Here is a 6,000-nt window from a genome sequence, read left to right as displayed (position 1 = left end):
AAAGGGCTTGGAGCTCCTGCCGCTGCAGGGACCCCCGAGCCCTTTAAATCTTGGCACCAGACTGCCCGCCAGAGCTGTGGGGGGGATTTAAAGGGCTCTGGGCTCCCCACAGCCACAGGAGCTCCGAGCCCTTTAAATCCCCACTGAGGAAGCCGGTGCGGTCCGGCACGGCATACTGGCTCTGGCTGGTATGCTGTACTGGACCGTACTGGCTTACTTTCACCTCTGGCTCAGAGCTCCCACTGCTGCGGGGAGCCCAGAGCCCTTTAAATTCCCCCCAGCAGCTCCAGCACCCAAGCTGGGGCTGGGAATTAAAGGGCTTAGAGCTCCCATGGCTGCGGGGAGCCCAGAGCCCTTTACAAATCCCGGGCTGGAGCTGGGATTTAAAGGGATTGGGGCTCCCCGCAGCGGCGGGAGCTTCGGGCCCTTTAAATCCACTTCTGAACCCAGCTGCCAGAGCTGCAGGGGGAATTTAAAGGGCTCAAGGTTCAGTGGCAGCCAGAGCCCCGGGCCCTTTAATTTGCCCCTCAGCCCCAGGTTTATTTAAAGGCCCTGGGGCTCCCAGCCACAGCCGATGCTCCAGGACCTTTAAATCTTGAGAGGCCCCGCCTCTTCCGGTTGGGGCCACGCCCTCTCAGGCCTTCGGCAGTACTGGTAAGTCCTGGAAGTTACTTTTACCCCGACTTAATCATACCTTTACCTGTGTTCACCTTGTCTGCTGGTGACTCCCCCAAGTTGCAATCACATTCCACCTCTAAGCGGGTGGACAAAGAGAGGCCACCATGCTCATTGGGATGTCTCACAAGCAGTTGGGTTTTGGGTTCAGGTTCCAGCGTAACCATCAACGTTTGGGCCCAAGGGCTCCCCCTGGTCGCTCCCTCCTCCTCGGTCACTCCCTCCTCCTCCTCGGGACTGTCGCTGATGTAGCGCTTTCTCTGCGCTGGTCAAAGACCCTCGGAAGGCAGAGTCCAAAGTTCTCACGGGAATGGTGAAGAAGTCCAAGTTTCCTCTCAGCAGCCTTCCCACGATTTCTAAAACATATGTCCTTGGTAAGAGATGGCCTCGTCTGTCCGGTGCTGGGGCTTATGAGGTAATGGTGCTGCACTCTGATTGGCAGAGGGCCTTGGGAGGAGTTCTTAGTGGGGTCATATGGCCCACTCCCGGACGGGTCATCCTGCCCCAGAACTCACCCTGATTGGTCAGAATCTCCTCTTGGCATGGTCCTGTCAGGATAAAACCGATCCTAATTGGTCGAGGGCAGTGGAAGGAGTTCTTAGAGAGATCACAAGACCCACGTCTGGACGGGTCACCCCCCCAGCCCAGAACTCACCCTGGAGTGAGGGCCTGGAGTGAGGCTAGAGAAAGGCAAGGAGAATACTGAGCCGGGGTTCATAACCAAAATCTGGAGCCAAGAAGGGTCACGCCAAAGTTATAGCCAGAGACCAGAGTCAAGAGTCCAGCCAGAGTCAAAAGCGACGAAACCGGAGGACAGGGCAGGGTGGTACATGCGGGCGGGAATGAGGATGACTTACTGGAGCCCTGGAGACCCTTCATCGGGGGGACTCCCTTCCTAGCAATAAAAGAAGGACAGCAGGATGACCAAGATGTCTCTGAGCCTGGGGACCAAGCCAAGGGGAGCTCCCATCCAGGCCATGTGCCAGGACCCCGTCACCCTCCCTGTTCATTTCACACTCACAGACCTCATAGCTGGAGGGGAGAATAAAGGGCAGAAAGCGAAGGTGCCCCTGGGGGAAAGGCTCTAGGCTGGGACCCAGTCCACTTCCCAGATCTACACAGGATTGTGTGACCAGGACCACAGCCCTTCCTCTGCATCTCAGTTCCCACTTGCCAGATGGGGAGGATCCTTCCCTGCACCAGAGTGTTTGGAGGGAGTTTCATTCCTGGCTGTGAAGGGTTCAGATACCAGGTGGGTGGATTGGGCCCCAGGTGGGGGATGGTCAGACATTCGCTGCGTCAGGGGTGACACAGGCCATGGGAAGGTCTGAGCAGTGACGACAGGGGAGGAGCTTCATGTCAGGCCACCTCTCCCAGACTGCAATGGCTATTGAGCATATCCCCTGCTTCTGCGGATGCTCTCACTTCTGGGCCAGCCCCACAGCCTGATTCTTCCAAACCAGTATCTGGCCTGGCCCCAGCTCCAGGGATTGGGGTGGGGCAGGGTGTTCAGAGCAAGGTGCTCGGCCTTGGTTTCTCTCAGTGCTGTCGGGCTCTATGGCCTCTCCCCCAGTCCTTCCCCCCAGGCACAGTGAGACAGAGCAGTACCTGAGGAAGGGGGTGGGAGCTGGTCATGCGAAGGCGGGGGTGGGGGGTCTTCATTGCTGCCCCCACAGAGCACAGCCCCTGCAGGGCTTTGGGGACCTGGCGCAAGCACCTGATGGTAAATAGCTCTGCCATGATCTTTGCTGTAATGTCCCCCTGTTGCAAGGGAACAAGGAGCAATCAGAGACTCAGACACCCACAAGAACGAAGGGTATTAACGGCACCAGGAGCCAGCAAAATTTCCTCCCCACCTCTCCCCATATCTGAGGGACGGAGTCCTCCGCCCAACCCCCGAGGCAAAATCTTCTGTCTTCTCTAGTGACTTCCATCCCCTCTTCCACCATTGTGGAATGAACTCCTGCTCCCACTCCTCTCAGTCCCCTCCCATGAGAATGGTTCTACCTCCCAACCCAACGGGAATCCAACTCCTCTCCCCAGAGTCCCCTCAGCCACCCACGCCCCCTCCAGCTGAGCAGTTGGGAGGCTTTGGGCAGCAGTGCCGTGGGGTGAGAGGAAGTGGACACCTTTCTCCAAGTGATCCCCCATCCTTAACATGATGCCATGGACAGTAGCTCTGGTGAACGGGGCACTTAAGCAGCCTCTGCTGACTGACTCCTCCAGTTCTCCCAGAGCAGGTGGTGGCTGGGATAACATGACACCAGAGCACTAGGAACGAGCCTGAGGCCCGGAGGGGGACGAAAGGCTCACAGAGGTGGCTAGGGGAGTTGGCAGCCCCTAGCATGAGCAGTGGCAGTATTGTGTTGATGTGATGTCTGTTAGGAAATAGCCTTGCTGGGGGAGCTGGGTCTGCCCTGCTTTGAGCTGCTCAGGGGACAAGCTGGCACTGACCAATGGCACCTGCCTGGGTCACCCTCTCCTTGCTTCCTGGTCAGTGCATGGGGATGGGATGGGAGTGATTTTCAATGGCCTGGAGGTGAAAGGGCCTGGGGTTCCCTCCTCAGTTGATCCCTCTTTGGTTACCTTGTCCCCTATCAGCTGGCTGGCTTCCTCCAAGATGGAATACGTCAGCACCAGGCCAGCCTGGCTGACATGGAGCAGGGGGTCGTGGATGGCCAGCAGCCCCGCCTGGAGGAAAGTGCTCTTCTGGTCTTTGGTGAATATCTCTCCGAAGACCTAAAACCAACAGAACCAGAGCCCTTGCAATGGCCCAAAATCAGGCTCCAAATCCCTCTAGTGTCTCACAAGCTGGAGAAGAGTCCTGGGGCAGCCAACCTTCGGGGTCCCATGGACCAGGAACCCCCTTCAGGAGGAGGCTGCAGGCACTGAGGCCTCAAATAGCTCTTTCTGGAGCAGGATTCATCGCAGGTGCAATGAGATGCTGGGAATGTGTCTGCGCGCTCTGGAACCCAGCTCACACAGACAACCCAGGACCCCTGCTGCTCCCAGCAGCAATAGTCCTGCAGCTCACTCACTAGAGGTTTGAGGTCTTTTAGATCTGGTTCATTCCCACGCCTCACCCCACGGACATTCCCAGGAGCCTCATATACTCTGCTGGAAATAAGGAGCAGGCTCTTGCCCTGTGTCCATGACACACTCACTGCAGGGGGAGACAGCTCCACACCTGGGCTGCTGCAATGCACCGGCGGAGAGTTCTTACCTTTCCCACCCTGGTCAGGTTTCTGTACCTCAGACGCTCAGGGTCCTGGAGCCCATCCCGGCACCACAGGTCTGGTGCCTCTCTGGTGTTGAGCCCTGGGAGAGAAAGACACACCTACTGGGTAGGTTTGGCCTTCCGCTTTCAGTGCCTGTTTCCTTCTGGGTGCACATTGGCAAGGCTCCTCATGGCATCCACAGCCCAGTGGAATCGCAGGGTCCGTACCAGGCGGGTTAGTACCAGAAGGGGGATTTGTTTCAGCCATCACAGTTGTCATGTGACCCTTGCGGTCACTGTGCTCTGTTCATGGGGGTGTCTAATACTGAGAACCCCCCACACCCACTGACGTCAGGATTTGGCCCTGGCTACCCAACTGGTGACATCCTACAAGCTTTGTGTCTGTCCCCTGTGGTCCCTGCTCCTGCCTCTGTCCTCATGATGGGCTCTTTTCCTCCATGTGTCTCAATAGCTCCATTCCTGTCCCCTCACGAGCTGGCTGCCCCATGAGTGGGCTGATTTCCCTGGGCTGGGGGACAGAGCTGGGCTCTGAGATAAAGCAGCCAATTTCCCTGGCACGTTCACACTCATATCCCTAATTCAGAGAGAGGGGGAGAGAAAGAGTCATCATCTAAGCTGGGGTGGGTCTCAGAGGAGGGGGCTTCTTTGTGTAGGGTCCCATTGCCCAGCAGAGGGAGTCTCAAAGGAGGGGCCTTTTTTCTATTGGGGCTCCTCTTCCCGCTACAGCAGATCTACACAGAGAGGTGTCCCAATGGCCAGCTGGAGCTAGTCTCCGAGAGACTCGTTTCCATGGGGTCCCATTGCCTAGCTGGGTTTCTTACCCCTCTTCTGAAGCAGGAGCCAGTGAAGCCAATATATCCCACCCCTGGCTTGCCGACTGATGTCACTGGCTGGGTGAGATATACAAAGACCCAGCTGCAGCACGAATTCGCCTGCCTTGGAGAAGGCGGAGGAGGTCTAGTGGAAGGAGGAGGAGAGAGAAATCCATCAACATTCTCCCTTCAGCTCCCCAGCGCCCCTGGAGCTGAGCTCTGCTCCCACCCCTCTGTAAGAGGTGCTGGAGGAGAGAAGCGAGAGCCCTCTTCCTTTCTGCCCCCAAGGGAGCGTGGAGCAAAGGGACCAGGGCAAGGGCCCTCTTTGAGCACTCGCTGCCTCGCTGCTCCAGAATAACAAGGACCCTGAGGCCAGGCACGTCCCTGCCAGCCAGCGGCCTATGGAACGCAGTCCCTTGTGGACCCAGGGGGGACCAATTAGCCAGGGAACAAGGAACTTGACTCAAACCCTGACTCTGCAGGACACTAGGGTCAGAGGTCACTTACGTCAAATCCAGGCAGGGAGGTGGCAAACTGGAGCAGGGCAGCGCTGGTCTGTATGGCCCTGGTTCTCTCCTGGGTGTTTTTCGACAGGAGAGAGAGATGGATGTGCTGCGGGAGAAGGAGGCAGGGGAGGGTCAGTAGGCAGGCATACATGCTCTACAAACGAGCCTCTCCCCCTCCCCAAGGGGCTGAGACTTTGTGCTCAGGGTGGAATAGCCGAGACCTGGTCGCAGAGCTTGAAAAGGGGGTTCATGACACTGCCCACGTCTTGCTGGGCACAAGCTCCTTGTCTCTCAAGGCTGGGATAATGGTCAGTCTTGGGGCTGGTCTATTGCTCTGAACCCCTGATCCATGAACAGCACGTCAGGATCAAGGCACATACCCTGGACCCCAGACCCCAGCTGCAAAGGCCTTGATAGGATGGATGGAACGGCCGTGAGGACAATCCCTTCAGGAATTGCAGTGTCCCTAGGACAGAAGAGCTGATGAGGCTCCTCCTGTATCTCAGGGTCTCCCTAGAGAGGAGCCAGTGACTTTTCTCAGAGGCCCATGTCCTGCATCTCACAGAGGTTTCAGTCTCTCAGTTCCCAGCCAGGCCTGGTGCTCACTGTTAGTGCTTAATGCAACCGTGTAGAGCTCTGACTGACAGTCCCAGCTCCTTCCCCCTGCACTGGCAGCTCTGGGAAGCGTGGCCAGCTGGGTCCAAGCTGGGAGGACACAATGGAAACATGGCTTTTCTAGTCTCTTCTTTGCTGCCCTCCCATGGCAATT

Source organism: Chelonoidis abingdonii, chromosome 8, assembly GCF_003597395.2.
Source record: "Chelonoidis abingdonii isolate Lonesome George chromosome 8, CheloAbing_2.0, whole genome shotgun sequence".
NCBI classification, from domain to species: Eukaryota; Metazoa; Chordata; order Testudines; family Testudinidae; genus Chelonoidis; species Chelonoidis abingdonii.
This window is presented reverse-complemented; position numbering follows the sequence as displayed.